The sequence below is a fragment of the Hypomesus nipponensis genome, chromosome 7, assembly GCF_054491055.1.
Source record: "Hypomesus nipponensis isolate SF chromosome 7, ASM5449105v1, whole genome shotgun sequence".
Lineage (NCBI taxonomy): Eukaryota > Metazoa > Chordata > Actinopteri > Osmeriformes > Osmeridae > Hypomesus > Hypomesus nipponensis.
In genome coordinates, this window is record NC_140367.1 from 17,285,001 (window position 1) to 17,292,500 (window position 7,500).

The window sequence follows — 7,500 nt, forward strand, 5'->3', positions numbered from 1 at the left end:
TTATCCATATACAGATTTAGCAATTGACAATGCAAGGTGGTCTCTCTCTCTCTCTCTCTCTCGTGTCAAAATGAAAACAGCTTCCAGCCCCTTTCATGAAGGACTACTTGTGCATATTGCAAGATTTCAGTTTCTAAGTGAATGAGCAAAAGAGCATACAGCACCTGGTATTCCCAGGCGGTCTCCCATCCAAGTACTAACCAGGCCCGACCCTGCTTAGCTTCCGAGATCAGACGAGATCGGGCGTTGCCAGGCTGGTATGGCCGTACGAAATAAGTTGACAACCATAGGCTACTTATCCATATACAGATTTAGCAATTGACAATGCAAGGTGGTCTCTCTCTCTCTCTCTCTCTCTCGTGTCAAAATGAAAACAGCTTCCAGCCCCTTTCATGAAGGACTACTTGTGCATATTGCAAGATTTCAGTTACTAAGTGAATGAGCAAAAGAGCATACAGCACCTGGTATTCCCAGGCGGTCTCCCATCCAAGTACTAACCAGGCCCGACCCTGCTTAGCTTCCGAGATCAGACGAGATCGGGCGTTGCCAGGCTGGTATGGCCGTACTAAATAAGTTGACAACCATAGGCTACTTATCCATATACAGATTTAGCAATTGACAATGCAAGGTGGTCTCTCTCTCTCTCTCTCTCTCTCTCTCTCTCGTGTCAAAATGAAAACAGCTTCCAGCCCCTTTCATGAAGGACTACTTGTGCATATTGCAAGATTTCAGTTTCTAAGTGAATGAGCAAAAGAGCATACAGCACCTGGTATTCCCAGGCGGTCTCCCATCCAAGTATTAACCAGGCCCGACCCTGCTTAGCTTCCGAGATCAGACGAGATCGGGCGTTGCCAGGATGGTATGGCCGTACGAAATAAGTTGACAACCATAGGCTACTTATCCATATACAGATTTAGCAATTGACAATGCAAGGTAGTCTCTCTCTCTCTCTCTCTCTCTCGTGTCAAAATGAAAACAGCTTCCAGCCCCTTTCATGAAGGACTACTTGTGCATATTGCAAGATTTCAGTTTCTAAGTGAATGAGCAAAAGAGCATACAGCACCTGGTATTCCCAGGCGGTCTCCCATCCAAGTACTAACCAGGCCCGACCCTGCTTAGCTTCCGAGATCAGACGAGATCGGGCGTTGCCAGGCTGGTATGGCCGTACGAAATAAGTTGACAACCATAGGCTACTTATCCATATACAGATTTAGCAATTGACAATGCAAGGTGGTCTCTCTCTCTCTCTCTCTCTCTCTCTCGTGTCAAAATGAAAACAGCTTCCAGCCCCTTTCATGAAGGACTACTTGTGCATATTGCAAGATTTCAGTTACTAAGTGAATGAGCAAAAGAGCATACAGCACCTGGTATTCCCAGGCGGTCTCCTATCCAAGTACTAACCAGGCCCGACCCTGCTTAGCTTCCGAGATCAGACGAGATCGGGCGTTGCCAGGCTGGTATGGCCGTACTAAATAAGTTGACAACCATAGGCTACTTATCCATATACAGATTTAGCAATTGACAATGCAAGGTGGTCTCTCTCTCTCTCTCTCTCTCTCTCTCTCTCTCTCTCGTGTCAAAATGAAAACAGCTTCCAGCCCCTTTCATGAAGGACTACTTGTGCATATTGCAAGATTTCAGTTTCTAAGTGAATGAGCAAAAGAGCATACAGCACCTGGTATTCCCAGGCGGTCTCCCATCCAAGTATTAACCAGGCCCGACCCTGCTTAGCTTCCGAGATCAGACGAGATCGGGCGTTGCCAGGATGGTATGGCCGTACGAAATAAGTTGACAACCATAGGCTACTTATCCATATACAGATTTAGCAATTGACAATGCAAGGTAGTCTCTCTCTCTCTCTCTCTCTCTCGTGTCAAAATGAAAACAGCTTCCAGCCCCTTTCATGAAGGACTACTTGTGCATATTGCAAGATTTCAGTTTCTAAGTGAATGAGCAAAAGAGCATACAGCACCTGGTATTCCCAGGCGGTCTCCCATCCAAGTACTAACCAGGCCCGACCCTGCTTAGCTTCCGAGATCAGACGAGATCGGGCGTTGCCAGGCTGGTATGGCCGTACGAAATAAGTTGACAACCATAGGCTACTTATCCATATACAGATTTAGCAATTGACAATGCAAGGTGGTCTCTCTCTCTCTCTCTCTCTCTCTCTCTCGTGTCAAAATGAAAACAGCTTCCAGCCCCTTTCATGAAGGACTACTTGTGCATATTGCAAGATGTCAGTTTCTAAGTGAATGAGCAAAAGAGCATACAGCACCTGGTATTCCCAGGCGGTCTCCCATCCAAGTACTAACCAGGCCCGACCCTGCTTAGCTTCCGAGATCAGACGAGATCGGGCGTTGCCAGGCTGGTATGGCCGTACGAAATAAGTTGACAACCATAGGCTACTTATCCATATACAGATTTAGCAATTGACAATGCAAGGTGGTCTCTCTCTCTCTCTCTCTCGTGTCAAAATGAAAACAGCTTCCAGCCCCTTTCATGAAGGACTACTTGTGCATATTGCAAGATTTCAGTTTCTAAGTGAATGAGCAAAAGAGCATACAGCACCTGGTATTCCCAGGCGGTCTCCCATCCAAGTACTAACCAGGCCCGACCCTGCTTAGCTTCCGAGATCAGACGAGATCGGGCGTTGCCAGGCTGGTATGGCCGTACGAAATAAGTTGACAACCATAGGCTACTTATCCATATACAGATTTAGCAATTGACAATGCAAGGTGGTCTCTCTCTCTCTCTCTCTCTCTCGTGTCAAAATGAAAACAGCTTCCAGCCCCTTTCATGAAGGACTACTTGTGCATATTGCAAGATTTCAGTTTCTAAGTGAATGAGCAAAAGAGCATACAGCACCTGGTATTCCCAGGCGGTCTCCCATCCAAGTACTAACCAGGCCCAACCCTGCTAAGCTTCCGAGATCAGACGAGATCGGGCGTTGCCAGGCTGGTATGGCCGTACGAAATAAGTTGACAACCATAGGCTACTTATCCATGTACAGATTTAGCAATTGACAATGCAAGGTAGTCTCTCTCTCTCTCTCTCGTGTCAAAATGAAAACAGCTTCCAGCCCCTTTCATGAAGGACTACTTGTGCATATTGCAAGATGTCAATTTCTAAGTGAATGAGCAAAAGAGCATACAGCACCTGGTATTCCCAGGCGGTCTCCCATCCAAGTACTAACCAGGCCCGACCCTGCTTAGCTTCCGAGATCAGACGAGATCAGGCGTTGCCAGGCTGGTATGGCCGTACGAAATAAGTTGACAACCATAGGCTACTTATCCATATACAGATTTAGCAATTGACAATGCAAGGTGGTCTCTCTCTCTCTCTCTCTCTCTCTCTCTCTCTCTCTCTCGTGTCAAAATGAAAACAGCTTCCAGCCCCTTTCATGAAGGACTACTTGTGCATATTGCAAGATTTCAGTTTCTAAGTGAATGAGCAAAAGAGCATACAGCACCTGGTATTCCCAGGCGGTCTCCAATCCAAGTACTAACCAGGCCCGACCCTGCTTAGCTTCCGAGATCAGAAGAGATCGGGCGTTGCCAGGCTGGTATGGCCGTACGAAATAAGTTGACAACCATAGGCTACTTATCCATATACAGATTTAGCAATTGACAATGCAAGGTGGTCTCTCTCTCTCTCTCTCTCTCTCGTGTCAAAATGAAAACAGCTTCCAGCCCCTTTCATGAAGGACTACTTGTGCATATTGCAAGATTTCAGTTTCTAAGTGAATGAGCAAAAGAGCATACAGCACCTGGTATTCCCAGGCGGTCTCCCATCCAAGTACTAACCAGGCCCGACCCTGCTTAGCTTCCGAGATCAGAAGAGATCGGGCGTTGCCAGGCTGGTATGGCCGTACGAAATAAGTTGACAACCATAGGCTACTTATCCATATACAGATTTAGCAATTGACAATGCAAGGTGGTCTCTCTCTCTCTCTCTCTCTCTCTCTCGTGTCAAAATGAAAACAGCTTCCAGCCCCTTTCATGAAGGACTACTTGTGCATATTGCAAGATTTCAGTTTCTAAGTGAATGAGCAAAAGAGCATACAGCACCTGGTATTCCCAGGCGGTCTCCCATCCAAGTACTAACCAGGCCCGACCCTGCTTAGCTTCCGAGATCAGACGAGATCGGGCGTTGCCAGGCTGGTATGGCCGTACGAAATAAGTTGACAACCATAGGCTACTTATCCATATACAGATTTAGCAATTGACAATGCAAGGTAGTCTCTCTCTCTCTCTCTCTCTCGTGTCAAAATGAAAACAGCTTCCAGCCCCTTTCATGAAGGACTACTTGTGCATATTGCAAGATTTCAGTTTCTAAGTGAATGAGCAAAAGAGCATACAGCACCTGGTATTCCCAGGCGGTCTCCCATCCAAGTACTAACCAGGCCCGACCCTGCTTAGCTTCCGAGATCAGGCGTTGCCAGGCTGGTATGGCCGTACGAAATAAGTTGACAACCATAGGCTACTTATCCATATACAGATTTAGCAATTGACAATGCAAGGTAGTCTCTGTCTCTCTCTCTCTCTCTCTCTCTCTCGTGTCAAAATGAAAACAGCTTCCAGCCCCTTTCATGAAGGACTACTTGTGCATATTGCAAGATGTCAATTTCTAAGTGAATGAGCAAAAGAGCATACAGCACCTGGTATTCCCCCATCCAAGTACTAACCAGGCCCGACCCTGCTTAGCTTCCGAGATCAGACGAGATCGGGCGTTGCCAGGCTGGTATGGCCGTACGAAATAAGTTGACAACCATAGGCTACTTATCCATATACAGATTTAGCAATTGACAATGCAAGGTGGTCTCTCTCTCTCTCTCTCTCTCTCATGTCAAAATGAAAACAGCTTCCAGCCCCTTTCATGAAGGACTACTTGTGCATATTGCAAGATTTCAGTTTCTAAGTGAATGAGCAAAAGAGCATACAGCACCTGGTATTCCCAGGCGGTCTCCCATCCAAGTACTAACCAGGCCCGACCCTGCTTAGCTTCCGAGATCAGACGAGATCGGGCGTTGCCAGGCTGGTATGGCCGTACGAAATAAGTTGACAACCATAGGCTACTTATCCATATACAGATTTAGCAATTGACAATGCAAGGTAGTCTCTCTCTCTCTCTCTCTCTCTCTCTCTCTCTCTCTCGTGTCAAAATGAAAACAGCTTCCAGCCCCTTTCATGAAGGACTACTTGTGCATATTGCAAGATTTCAGTTTCTAAGTGAATGAGCAAAAGAGCATACAGCACCTGGTATTCCCAGGCGGTCTCCCATCCAAGTACTAACCATGCCCGACCCTGCTTAGCTTCCGAGATCAGACGAGATCGGGCGTTGCCAGGCTGGTATGGCCGTACGAAATAAGTTGACAACCATAGGCTACTTATCCATATACAGATTTAGCAATTGACAATGCAAGGTGGTCTCTCTCTCTCTCTCTCTCTCTCTCGTGTCAAAATGAAAACAGCTTCCAGCCCCTTTCATGAAGGACTACTTGTGCATATTGCAAGATTTCAGTTTCTAAGTGAATGAGCAAAAGAGCATACAGCACCTGGTATTCCCAGGCGGTCTCCCATCCAAGTACTAACCAGGCCCGACCCTGCTTAGCTTCCGAGATCAGACGAGATCGGGCGTTGCCAGGCTGGTATGGCCGTACGAAATAAGTTGACAACCATAGGCTACTTATCCATATACAGATTTAGCAATTGACAATGCAAGGTGGTCTCTCTCTCTCTCTCTCTCTCGTGTCAAAATGAAAACAGCTTCCAGCCCCTTTCATGAAGGACTACTTGTGCATATTGCAAGATTTCAGTTTCTAAGTGAATGAGCAAAAGAGCATACAGCACCTGGTATTCCCAGGCGGTCTCCCATCCAAGTACTAACCAGGCCCGACCCTGCTTAGCTTCCGAGATCAGACGAGATTGGGCGTTGCCAGGCTGGTATGGCCGTACGAAATAAGTTGACAACCATAGGCTACTTATCCATATACAGATTTAGCAATTGACAATGCAAGGTGGTCTCTCTCTCTCTCTCTCTCTCTCTCGTGTCAAAATGAAAACAGCTTCCAGCCCCTTTTATGAAGGACTACTTGTGCATATTGCAAGATTTCAGTTTCTAAGTGAATGAGCAAAAGAGCATACAGCACCTGGTATTCCCAGGCGGTCTCCCATCCAAGTACTAACCAGGCCCGACCCTGCTTATCTTCCGAGATCAGACGAGATCGGGCGTTGCCAGGCTGGTATGGCCGTACGAAATAAGTTGACAACCATAGGCTACTTATCCATATACAGATTTAGCAATTGACAATGCAAGGTGGTCTCTCTCTCTCTCTCTCTCTCTCTCGTGTCAAAATGAAAACAGCTTCCAGCCCCTTTCATGAAGGACTACTTGTGCATATTGCAAGATTTCAGTTTCTAAGTGAATGAGCAAAAGAGCATACAGCACCTGGTATTCCCAGGCGGTCTCCCATCCAAGTACTAACCAGGCCCGACCCTGCTTATCTTCCGAGATCAGACGAGATCGGGCGTTGCCAGGCTGGTATGGCCGTACGAAATAAGTTGACAACCATAGGCTACTTATCCATATAGAGATTTAGCAATTGACAATGCAAGGTGGTCTCTCTCTCTCTCTCTCTCGTGTCAAAATGAAAACAGCTTCCAGCCCCTTTCATGAAGGACTACTTGTGCATATTGCAAGATTTCAGTTTCTAAGTGAATGAGCAAAAGAGCATACAGCACCTGGTATTCCCAGGCGGTCTCCCATCCAAGTACTAACCAGGCCCGACCCTGCTTAGCTTCCGAGATCAGGCGTTGCCAGTCTGGTATGGCCATACGAAATAAGTTGACAACCATAGGCTACCTATCCATATACAGATTTAGCAATTGACAATGCAAGGTGGTCTCTCTCTCTCTCTCTCTCTCTCGTGTCAAAATGAAAACAGCTTCCAGCCCCTTTCATGAAGGACTACTTGTGCATATTGCAAGATTTCAGTTTCTAAGTGAATGAGCAAAAGAGCATACAGCACCTGGTATTCCCAGGCGGTCTCCCATCCAAGTACTAACCAGGCCCGACCCTGCTTAGCTTCCGAGATCAGACGAGATCGGGCGTTGCCAGGCTGGTATGGCCGTACGAAATAAGTTGACAACCATAGGCTACTGATCCATATACAGATTTGGCAATTGACAATGCAAGGTGGTCTCTCTCTCTCTCTCTCTCTCTCTCTCGTGTCAAAATGAAAACAGCTTCAAGCCCCTTTCAAGAAGGACTACTTGTGCATATTGCAAGATGTCAGTTTCTAAGTGAATGAGCAAAAGAGCATACAGCACCTGGTATTCCCAGGCGGTCTCCCATCCAAGTACTAACCAGGCCCGACCCTGCTTAGCTTCCGAGATCAGACGAGATTGGGCGTTGCCAGGCTGGTATGGCCGTACGAAATAAGTTGACAACCATAGGCTACTTATCCATATACAGATTTAGCAATTGACAATGCAAGGTGGT

General features: G+C 46.7%; 17 non-coding genes and 8 pseudogenes across 17 annotated transcripts; all 25 read right to left on the minus strand.

Moving 5' to 3' along the window:
- Positions 1-152: 152 nt before the first annotated feature.
- Positions 153-271, minus strand: LOC146281428 (5S ribosomal RNA). The gene has a single exon (XR_014764277.1). It is a non-coding gene; the product is annotated as a 5S ribosomal RNA (ribosomal RNA).
- Positions 272-449: 178 nt separating this feature from the next.
- Positions 450-568, minus strand: LOC146281429 (5S ribosomal RNA). The gene has a single exon (XR_014765305.1). It is a non-coding gene; the product is annotated as a 5S ribosomal RNA (ribosomal RNA).
- A 186-nt stretch (positions 569-754) lies between these two features.
- LOC146281430 (5S ribosomal RNA) lies at positions 755-873 on the minus strand. Its single transcript, XR_014764664.1, has one exon. It is a non-coding gene; the product is annotated as a 5S ribosomal RNA (ribosomal RNA).
- A 178-nt stretch (positions 874-1,051) lies between these two features.
- LOC146281431 (5S ribosomal RNA) lies at positions 1,052-1,170 on the minus strand. The gene has a single exon (XR_014764278.1). It is a non-coding gene; the product is annotated as a 5S ribosomal RNA (ribosomal RNA).
- A 182-nt stretch (positions 1,171-1,352) lies between these two features.
- Positions 1,353-1,471, minus strand: LOC146281432 (5S ribosomal RNA; annotated as a pseudogene).
- A 192-nt stretch (positions 1,472-1,663) lies between these two features.
- Positions 1,664-1,782, minus strand: LOC146281433 (5S ribosomal RNA). The gene has a single exon (XR_014764665.1). It is a non-coding gene; the product is annotated as a 5S ribosomal RNA (ribosomal RNA).
- A 178-nt stretch (positions 1,783-1,960) lies between these two features.
- On the minus strand, positions 1,961-2,079 carry LOC146281434 (5S ribosomal RNA). Its single transcript, XR_014764279.1, has one exon. It is a non-coding gene; the product is annotated as a 5S ribosomal RNA (ribosomal RNA).
- A 184-nt stretch (positions 2,080-2,263) lies between these two features.
- Positions 2,264-2,382, minus strand: LOC146281435 (5S ribosomal RNA). The gene has a single exon (XR_014764280.1). It is a non-coding gene; the product is annotated as a 5S ribosomal RNA (ribosomal RNA).
- Positions 2,383-2,556: 174 nt separating this feature from the next.
- On the minus strand, positions 2,557-2,675 carry LOC146281436 (5S ribosomal RNA). The gene has a single exon (XR_014764281.1). It is a non-coding gene; the product is annotated as a 5S ribosomal RNA (ribosomal RNA).
- Positions 2,676-2,853: 178 nt separating this feature from the next.
- Positions 2,854-2,972, minus strand: LOC146281437 (5S ribosomal RNA). Its single transcript, XR_014765917.1, has one exon. It is a non-coding gene; the product is annotated as a 5S ribosomal RNA (ribosomal RNA).
- Positions 2,973-3,144: 172 nt separating this feature from the next.
- On the minus strand, positions 3,145-3,263 carry LOC146281438 (5S ribosomal RNA). Its single transcript, XR_014764847.1, has one exon. It is a non-coding gene; the product is annotated as a 5S ribosomal RNA (ribosomal RNA).
- Positions 3,264-3,457: 194 nt separating this feature from the next.
- Positions 3,458-3,576, minus strand: LOC146281439 (5S ribosomal RNA; annotated as a pseudogene).
- Positions 3,577-3,754: 178 nt separating this feature from the next.
- LOC146281440 (5S ribosomal RNA) lies at positions 3,755-3,873 on the minus strand. Its single transcript, XR_014764631.1, has one exon. It is a non-coding gene; the product is annotated as a 5S ribosomal RNA (ribosomal RNA).
- Positions 3,874-4,055: 182 nt separating this feature from the next.
- On the minus strand, positions 4,056-4,174 carry LOC146281441 (5S ribosomal RNA). The gene has a single exon (XR_014764282.1). It is a non-coding gene; the product is annotated as a 5S ribosomal RNA (ribosomal RNA).
- Positions 4,175-4,350: 176 nt separating this feature from the next.
- Positions 4,351-4,459, minus strand: LOC146281442 (5S ribosomal RNA; annotated as a pseudogene).
- A 186-nt stretch (positions 4,460-4,645) lies between these two features.
- LOC146281443 (5S ribosomal RNA) lies at positions 4,646-4,754 on the minus strand (annotated as a pseudogene).
- A 178-nt stretch (positions 4,755-4,932) lies between these two features.
- LOC146281444 (5S ribosomal RNA) lies at positions 4,933-5,051 on the minus strand. The gene has a single exon (XR_014764283.1). It is a non-coding gene; the product is annotated as a 5S ribosomal RNA (ribosomal RNA).
- A 192-nt stretch (positions 5,052-5,243) lies between these two features.
- LOC146281445 (5S ribosomal RNA) lies at positions 5,244-5,362 on the minus strand (annotated as a pseudogene).
- Positions 5,363-5,542: 180 nt separating this feature from the next.
- Positions 5,543-5,661, minus strand: LOC146281446 (5S ribosomal RNA). The gene has a single exon (XR_014764284.1). It is a non-coding gene; the product is annotated as a 5S ribosomal RNA (ribosomal RNA).
- Positions 5,662-5,837: 176 nt separating this feature from the next.
- Positions 5,838-5,956, minus strand: LOC146281447 (5S ribosomal RNA; annotated as a pseudogene).
- Positions 5,957-6,136: 180 nt separating this feature from the next.
- On the minus strand, positions 6,137-6,255 carry LOC146281448 (5S ribosomal RNA). The gene has a single exon (XR_014764470.1). It is a non-coding gene; the product is annotated as a 5S ribosomal RNA (ribosomal RNA).
- A 180-nt stretch (positions 6,256-6,435) lies between these two features.
- Positions 6,436-6,554, minus strand: LOC146281449 (5S ribosomal RNA). Its single transcript, XR_014764471.1, has one exon. It is a non-coding gene; the product is annotated as a 5S ribosomal RNA (ribosomal RNA).
- Positions 6,555-6,728: 174 nt separating this feature from the next.
- Positions 6,729-6,837, minus strand: LOC146281450 (5S ribosomal RNA; annotated as a pseudogene).
- A 178-nt stretch (positions 6,838-7,015) lies between these two features.
- LOC146281451 (5S ribosomal RNA) lies at positions 7,016-7,134 on the minus strand. The gene has a single exon (XR_014764285.1). It is a non-coding gene; the product is annotated as a 5S ribosomal RNA (ribosomal RNA).
- Positions 7,135-7,316: 182 nt separating this feature from the next.
- LOC146281452 (5S ribosomal RNA) lies at positions 7,317-7,435 on the minus strand (annotated as a pseudogene).
- Between the last annotated feature and the right edge of the window lie 65 nt (positions 7,436-7,500).